The sequence below is a fragment of the Limulus polyphemus genome, unplaced genomic scaffold (assembly GCF_000517525.1).
Source record: "Limulus polyphemus unplaced genomic scaffold, Limulus_polyphemus-2.1.2 Scaffold3038, whole genome shotgun sequence".
Taxonomy (NCBI): Eukaryota; Metazoa; Arthropoda; class Merostomata; order Xiphosura; family Limulidae; genus Limulus; species Limulus polyphemus.
Window position 1 is genome coordinate 28444 of NW_013668648.1, and position 9166 is coordinate 37609.

General features: G+C 33.1%; 1 long non-coding RNA gene across 1 annotated transcript in view; it reads right to left on the reverse strand.

The window, feature by feature from the left end:
* The window catches only part of LOC111088043, an 18823-nt gene extending 16539 nt beyond the window's left edge, over positions 1-2284 (reverse strand). Inside the window, exons 1-2 of the long non-coding RNA XR_002612664.1 lie at positions 1893-2284; positions 276-348 (exon numbers count right to left, since the gene is read on the reverse strand). This is a non-coding gene — a long non-coding RNA (uncharacterized LOC111088043). The remainder of the gene's footprint in view (positions 1-275; positions 349-1892) is intronic.
* Positions 2285-9166: the final 6882 nt, after the last annotated feature.

Genomic DNA, 9166 nt, shown 5'->3' on the forward strand with positions numbered 1-9166 from the left:
ATATATATATATATATATATATATATATATATTATTCATACTTTCGGTGTATAGGACCAAGCAGATTTTGACATCAAATTTTGGGGTAAAAAAAGTGTGTCTTATGCACCGAAAAATATGGTATTTTATTCTCCAACTGCTTTAGGTATCTAATGGTTGGAAGAAATGGAGATCCTTCTTGATTATATTGCATACTGCTTCCTTGGACAAGTGGATGGATTTTTCCCCTGACCTGTGGATTATCATGTGTTAAAGAAAAAGTACATTTTGCTTACCATGGCTGGGGTACCACTTGTAGGTCTCTTCCTGGTTCCAAAAGCTGATCCATATTTCATTATTTTTCCCATGCTATTAAGTAAAGGATATTCCAGTCTTGGAAATTCAAAATCTCCAATTTGAGCACATCCTTATGATTCAAGTGTATGAAAACTGTGTGTGTCATAAAAAGCTGTTGCATACCCTTTCAAAATGTAACCAATTTTTGATGACATCATTTTATCCCAAAAGTGCCAAACAATATTAAAATGTAGTTTGGATACAATCATGTCCACTGACTTTATATTGACTGTGTTTGTTACACAACTAATGTATTTACAATCATTTTGATATAACATACTCAACCCTCTGTAGTTTCTTTCTACAAAAATAGTCTACAGATTTTTTAGTATATTTATAACTAGCTGCATTACCTGTTCCCTACACAGGTGTACAAGTTACTTGAAAAGGTATTTAAAAGACACAATGAAATTACTTTTAAGAACTTTTTTTAAAAATCAAATTTTCATAACATTTTAATTTTTATCTAAACCTTTGATTTTCAAAACAAAAATTACATAATCTAAATTAAAGCTTCTTGATACACCACACTGGCTGTTGTTCCTTCTCCTAACAATAGAAACAGGGTTTGATGAGATCCAACCCTTGAACGTCCTATACAGAATTGACCATGTGAAATGCAAGGCTGCTTTAGGAACAATCCAGCTACTTTAAACTTTGACCTTGTGTCTTATTAATTGACACTGCAAAACATATTGTAACTTGGTAGCAAAGGAATTCTTGGAATGAAGACATCTTCACCTTGGCACGACCTGTCATAATTGTTGCTTCAATAACGTGGGGCAGTAAAGTCTTAAAAACTAAACTTTTGCCACTACATAATTTTGGAGGATCATTTCTCAACAAAATTATTAATGAACAACCCTTAATTTCTGAATGTGACCTGGTATCATTGGTAGTTCAAGATAATATAACAATTCAGTTGGGTGATCTACAACATCAACTGTAACTAGAACAATGATAATTGAGCTGTAAGTGAATTCCTGTTTGGGAAACTTTTGCAATAACTGATCATTTATATCATGAACAGTATCATTTCGAGATGCAAGAATTGCTCTTTTACGCAACCATTAATAATTTTGATCATTTTGAGAAATATTAGGGAACATTTTTTCCTTTAGCTATTCTGCATTCTTAACTAAATTACCACATTTGTCTGGAAAAGTAATGTAATTGTTTGATTGGAATCTTTCCAACACTAACTTAAATAGAAGTTTCTGAATTAAACCATTTGCTTTTATATCACCGAAGTTATTAAAAACAGGAAATAAAAATAAACCACAAATGAACATATACATTATTCATTCAACATGAACAACATTGTTGGCTAAACAACAGTACTGTGATAGTTCTGTTGCTAAGTGATGAGCAGAAACTGAATTAAAGCCAAAAATTAGTTTTTGTTGGAAACCTAGTTGGAATTTTGCCCCTTAATGTTACTTCTGGGGACCATGAGGAGTTAGTGGACAGGTAAACATATAATTTTGCTTTAATATATATATATATAGAGAGAGAGAGAGAGAGATAAATAGTGCATGAAATTAGCACTAGATTACCTTAATTTGCAACCAATTTTGCAGAAGGTCTGGCGAAATCTAACCCATTACTGGCCCCCTTGTCCAGCAGAATTTTGATCAACAAATCACTTTTCTAATAAAATTTCACAACACTATACAACATAATTAACTTAAAACAACTATCTATACTTGCTATACAGTGGCATTTCAATGAAAAATATGTTTTATTAAGAGTAAATAGCTCTAAGTGATATTGATTCAGCATCTCACATGCTTCCAGAAATTATCCCGGCCACGCTCAAATACACGATAAATCACTTAGAAATGGACAACTCTTAACATTAATTCAAGCAATTTTTCCACTGGGAATAAAATATATAATCGTCAGCATGAAATATAATGGGTAAATAATTTGCTTATGGTTTTTTGTGATTAAATAAATATATGTTCAGAGAATAAAATATGGTCAACAGTTATAAATGATCAGTTATTTCCGTAGCCTTCACCCAAAAACATGATAAATTAGCTAATAATGAATCACTGTTGATATGATTCAAGCTTATTTTACACAGAAAATATATAAATTGCCAATATGAAATATAATTGGTAATTAAATATCAGCAAATAATTTGCTTGCACTTTTTTGCAATTCAATAAATCTTGTATTCAAAGAATAAATTACATCAACAATTATCATGAATGATCATTTATACTGTCATTTTTGTAGTCACATACACTTTTTGCAAAGTAATTTTCCTGTCAATGATCTGCTGCATGCAAATGACGACTGACAGCTAGGGCAGTTATGTCAATGCATACAAAGTTAACTCGTTATCTGAAAGATCCAACAACTGAGAAAAGTAAAGTTGCACCTAATAGAGATTATAAAGATTATGAAAAAAATAAACATTCAAAGAGGACTTTCCAGGTATAGACCTATCCAATGATTCATATTTTAATGTTAAGTCCCTACACAGAAAATTAAGTTAAAGTTTTTAAAATATTAGTGATTGAATGGCTCAGTGGTGCACACTTTTATAGCACCATGTGTGATAGTTCTACAAATTTTGGGACCTGGGCAAGCATTGCGAAGGAGTTGAAACAGAAAGCAAGTTGGATCATCCCAGTACATTGTGTAGCTCAAAGAGTAGAATTAGCTATCAAAGATGCAGCCAAAGAATTGAAGCACCAAAATGTTTTAGAGGAGTTCCTACTGAGCCTTTACCTATACCATTACAATTCATCAGTAGCTAGGACTGGGCTGATTAAATCAAGAAAGGTGAAAAACACTAAGAAAAGGCTCCCTACTCAAGTAGGAGGCACATGTTGGGGGCAATATACAAATAAAGCAATAAAAAAAACCTACTCAAGGTATACCCAGCATTGACTGCACATTTGAATGTTGTCTCCAACAATCAGAGTGCATCTGCTGCCTCCAAAGGTAAAGCACAAGGTTTTCTGAAACATGCAAGAGCGAGAAAGATGGTTCTCTATCTTCATCCAATGTTAGACATCATGCTTGAGAGAATTTTCTGAAATAGTGCAGAGGCAGGAATGTATCCTAAGTGATGTTTCCAAGGCCCTAAATGCAACTCTAGAAGTGTTGCAAAGACACAGAACATGCAAGGGACCAGCCCTTCATGGCTTACTCATGGACAGTACACATTTCACCTTAGTATCACAAAGTTGCAGAATGATTCAACTAGTTTTGGCATAGATAGGGAGAAGATCCTAAGTGCCTTAATTTCTCATCTTGAAAAAGTTTGGGGACCTGAATGACCCACATATCTTGACACTTTCAGTGTGCAATATCAATACATAGGCAATAAATAACAAAGAGCTCTTGAAAAAATTTGGTGATACTGAGATCAAGGTGCTTTTAGATCATTTTCAAGAACCACTCAATCTGTGCACCTCATTCAGTCCGAATGCAGTTATGAATGAATGGATCACCATAAAGACAATTGTTATTCAGTCTGCAACTCGTCAGACAAAGAGTACAAATCAGAGGGTTTGAGTTTATTGTTTTATAGAATATAAAGATTTTTGTGTGAGAAATAAATGATTAATTTGTTAAATTATTTCATATATTAAATTTAAATCACACACACTATGCTTCTTACAAACAAATTAAAACTTGAATTATCACAGAAAAAGTGGGGTCCAGCAAACATCTTTTTCTGTCTGCCCACCTGTCTGGTGGAATTATTTCTTAATTTTGTGCCCTATGGACAGATAAGACGAAGTATTTACCTTGTTTATAGTGAGGCAGACACCAATTATTTAACCCTTACAATAAATCATGCAGATATATTCACTTTGACATATATAACCATTTGTTATGACAAGTGGATTTACTCCACAGCTTCACAAAAGACTAAAGATCAAATTCCTAATTTAATATTTTGGTAGATAACTTACACTTTTTGGGAACCAGCCCGATATGTTTTACGCACCACAACAGTTAATTTATTGTGTAGGAAGCAGAAACTGATCATTTAAATTAATTGTTGCCAATAGGGTGGACACTGGTCATTTCATATGTTGTTAATGATACAAACAACAAAATGTTTCTTTAGCTAAAAATGACAGTCAGTAATTTAATGGCAGTGAGCTAACAGAAGGTTTATTTCATTGCTACTAAAGTAGTTAACAGAACATTATTTTAATTTGCTTCTAACAAGACAGTCAACAGAATATTGCTACTAGAGACATCTAACAGAATATTCAGTTATTGTTAATGAAACTATTGTTTTGTTAGTGACAATTAGAATTTAGTATGTAGCTCATGAAACAACAGGTCATTTAACTTGTTGCTAATACAGTAAACAAAACAATTAGTTTGCTGTTAGTGAAAATCAATTGAAAACTGAGTTTGCGGCTAGCAAGACAGTTATCAGTACATTTACTTTGCTGCTAATGAAACAATCACCAGTATAATTTCCTTTCTAGGCTAAAGAGACAATCAACAAAATATTTAATTTGCCAAAAACGTAACAGACTATTCAGTTTGTCACTAGTGGAACAGGAAACAAGAATTAGTTGTTCCTTGTAAGGCAGAAAAAAGGCATTTTAATTTGCAATTAATAATATAATCAGTAGAACATTTCTGTTCCTAATATGGGCATTTACATTTGTGGTATTGGGTCAGTATAGATTCAGCTTGGTGCTAGTGTGACAGTCTACAGAACATCTAGTTTCCCTGAAAATAAAATAGTAAAATGACAGTCTTAAAATTTGCTGCTAGTGAAACAACAGAGGATTTAGTTTATTGGTAGTGAGACTGACAACAGAACACAGTTTATTAAAACAAAGAGTCAATGGAGTATTCGATGAAAACAAGACAGTGAAAAAGAGTATTTAATTTTTTAGTATGTTGCCCAAGGGGCAACAACAATTGATTTTTTTCTTAGCAAGTCAGTCAAACAAACATTCAGTTTGTTGTCAAGAGGAACATTCAAAATTATCCAGTTTGGTGCTAATGCAGGATATTCTACAGGAAGTTTAGTACATTGGTTTTATTTGTAATGCAAAAAAAAACAAAACATGTGAACTACCAAATTAAACATTCATACAATTTAAGTTACTCGAGCTTTACCCAAATATATAAAAAAATAAAATGTTGAAAATTTTTTTTTTTTTAGATTTCATTCAAAAGTTCCAAACATGTGTAATAATAGCATAATTGATAATGAAAAATTGTATCTACCAATTAACAGAAAGAAAAGTATAAAACATCACTGACTGATGTCAGTTGTTGACTTTTCCAATGCTGTCTGTTGCTCTGAAAAATGCCTCTTTTCCAGTACTTCATATTTAAGAAATAGTGGTATTTTAAAAACCCGAAGACTGTCAGTTTAGCTTTAAAATAAATATTGTAACTGACTCAGCTCGCATATAATGCTTATCTCCACCTAACCCAGAAAAATTATCTTGGGGATATTCTGAACAATATATTAAAAAGAACTGGGGCAAACTACCAGCTCAACATGGTGACTAATGTACCTATAACAGTAAATGACATACATTATACCATGACCACAAATGTTCCTTAGCTGATAACATTAGATAAGTTACCATCTGTTTTGAGAGTTAGATGTTTATAGCATCTTTACATATCTTAAATTACTCCCTACTTAATCTATATCTATGAAACCACTAGTTATTTACAGAATAAATATTTGATTTATAAATCTTTAAGTATAATTTATTACAGATTTAAAAAAGCATACAAACCAAAGTGAGATCAACAGTACTAATTTTCTGTTTTCATGATTTTTAGAACACTAATAGTTGACTATAAAAACCAGGAGTTAATGATACATAATGAATTTTGGTCAAATTTAGATACATACCTGGAGATTTTGAGGAATTTCTGAGTATAACTGCAAGTTTGTGGAGTCTTGCATTATTAAACTTGATCCTCTTGTCGTAGGATTAGAAAAAGATGCATTATTCCAAGAACTTTGAGTTTCATTTCTTCTAGCACTGTCAATCTGCTTGTGCATAAAGTCATTTTGCATAAAACAAGTTTTTGCTGCAAAGGATTCTATTGCTCTTGGAAAGCATTGAGAAAGATTTTGAGAATGATTCTGTCATTCTTTCTTTTTTTCAAACTGAGGAACACAGTTAAGGTTAGATGGTAGGTTTATTTGTTGTTCGTCAACACCTATCTGCAAGTCCAAATTCTGATGACCTACTGACTTTAAGGTTGAATTTGTACTGTCAATAGAACCATCTTTTCTGAACTCATTTTCAACAACTGATGAGATAATGTTATCCAATAACATAATATTCTTAACAGGAGTAGATTCAGACAGAGGGTATTGAGCTACAAGTATTATTTAATACCTTTCTTTGATGAAAAGTTCTGTCCACTGCCTGACAGAAAGGATATAAACTTGTTGGTGAATGTGTAGCCTGTGTATATGGTAGACAACCAACAGATGACAATAGTGGGTTTTCACTATAGTTTTGATTATGTGAAGTTCTGTAATTCACTGGCAAATCTATCTGGTTTGAAGAATCTTATTTCATTGCTGCTAATTCACTGTGAAGATTTCTAGTAGGTTCCCATTGTTGAGTAAGTTCTGAAGACAACACAATATCTCCATGCTGTGGCTGTAATTTGAAAACTATGGGTTCTGGAATATGAGGTACTTCAGATTTTCTCTCATATGAAATGTTTGAAACTACTTTTCCTCCTTGATGCTGACTAGATGTTTCTACAGGTGATACACCATAACATGATTGATTAGAAGCAAATTCTTGTGTGATAAATGAAGCAGGAATTTGTTGCCATTTATGTTGATTGGGAAATACCACAGATTGTTGGCTGTTTAAATTTATGTTCAACTTTTGTTGCTGTAGGACATTTGGATCCACTACTCCATCCTGATTCCAACTTGATACCAATCTACATGACTGACCAAGATTATTCCTATTGCATTCAATCTGCTGTGTAATATAAAATGCAGGTATCTGTTGTTGTTTCTATTGACTGGAAAGCACCACAGTTTATTGAATACTAAGGTTACTATTCAACCTTTGTTGATGTATGGGAGTTTTATTTACTATTCCTTCTTGATTCTCACTTGAGAACATTTTGGACTTGCTAAGACATCTCTGACAAGATCCAAACTTTTCTGTAGTGTATGAAGCAGGTATTCTTTGATGTTTCTTTTGACTGGAAAGCAGTACAAATTTGTCACTATTGAAATTACAATTAAATTTTTGTTGCTGCGTAATATCTGAACCTACTACTCTTTCCTTATGCTGACTGTGTATTAATCCTTGTGGCTGAACAGGACATTTATAATTAGATTCAAACATTTGGGTGTCATATAAAGCTGGAATATGCTGCTCTTCTTGCTGGCTGGAATGCAATGTAGGTAGTTGATTGTTGAATATTTTATTTGACATGAGTTGTTCCAGATGTTGAGGGGTTATTGATCCAGGAGATGAATCATAGCACGTTTGGCTAGACACAAATTTGTGAGAAATCTCTGGATCAGGCACTTGTTGCTGGTTCTGTTGGGCAATAGACAGTACAGATTGTTGACCATTGGGATTTCCAACAGATATTTTTTTATTGATGCTTTGACTGACTATGCTGTGGTCGTTTAGTTGTGGTTCCAATGACTTCTTTGAACGTTGATCAAACAAACTTGTTAAGCCAGGACACTGCTCTGACATCACCACAAGCTCCTTGTTACACCTCAATGGTGCATAATTTGAAGCAATTTCTTTTTGTTGGTAGTACCATTGGCCTTTTGTGGAACTGGTAGATATCTGATCATTAAACCTTTCAACAAACCTTTGCTGCTGCCCAAGATTTAATGCCATTATTTCTTGCTTTTCTTGCATGGATTGTTTCACTTGCTGTTGGTCACAAGTTTATTTTTGTAATTATCTGTATTAAGTTTGAAGGACTTGTCTCCAGCTGTTCCATCATTTCTTTATGGTGTGTATATGACCCTCTTGATGTTACTTTACGAGTGGTGTCAGGGGCAACAAATATTCTATGCTCTGGTTGTTGGACTTGTTTTTTAGAGAAAGTAGATTTTCAGAAGTTTGTGCAGTTTCTTTTCCTACCATAAGATTTGGCATTGCTAATGTAGCTTTTTCATTTATTGAATTTTCAGGTATTACTTTTTTTACATCTTTATGAACATTTTTTGGTATAGTTGGTACATCTATCTGCTTTCTTACAGAATGATGAATTTGTTGCACAGGATAGTTATACAAGTTATATATATCTGAAGTTCCAGGGCATTTCTGATGTTGATGAGTATCCATCAATTTCCAGTTCAGTTTGTTATTTACCACAAGTTTTTCAGATTTGCCTTCAAATGAATGGTCCATTTCTTCAGGAAACTTTTGAGTTTGCTCAGCTGATCATCAGAATAGCTATTACTTGTGTTTGACTTGTCATTCTGAACACCTTGTAGATTTATGAATTTGGTATTACTGGTCAGTTCTAACAGCCCTAGTGACAACAAAAACCTTTTGATTTCAGACAATACCTGGTTTTTCTCTTTTATTACACTTTCTGTAACAGCATGAGCCTCTCTCTCTGCAATGGTCAATTGTTTGAGAATATTAATATTCCGGTGTAATAAATTATTCAATAAAACTTCAGCTTTCTCGTGTCCAAAGTCTAAATCTACAATACTAGCTCCAGCTAAACAGTCAAGTTCATCTACAGCAGTCATTGTCTTTGATAATTCATTAAAAACTTCTGCAATCATCTCTTTAAGCTTCCTATTTGGATCATTCTGGAAAGTTGTCTTTTCGGTTGCTTCTGGCTTTTC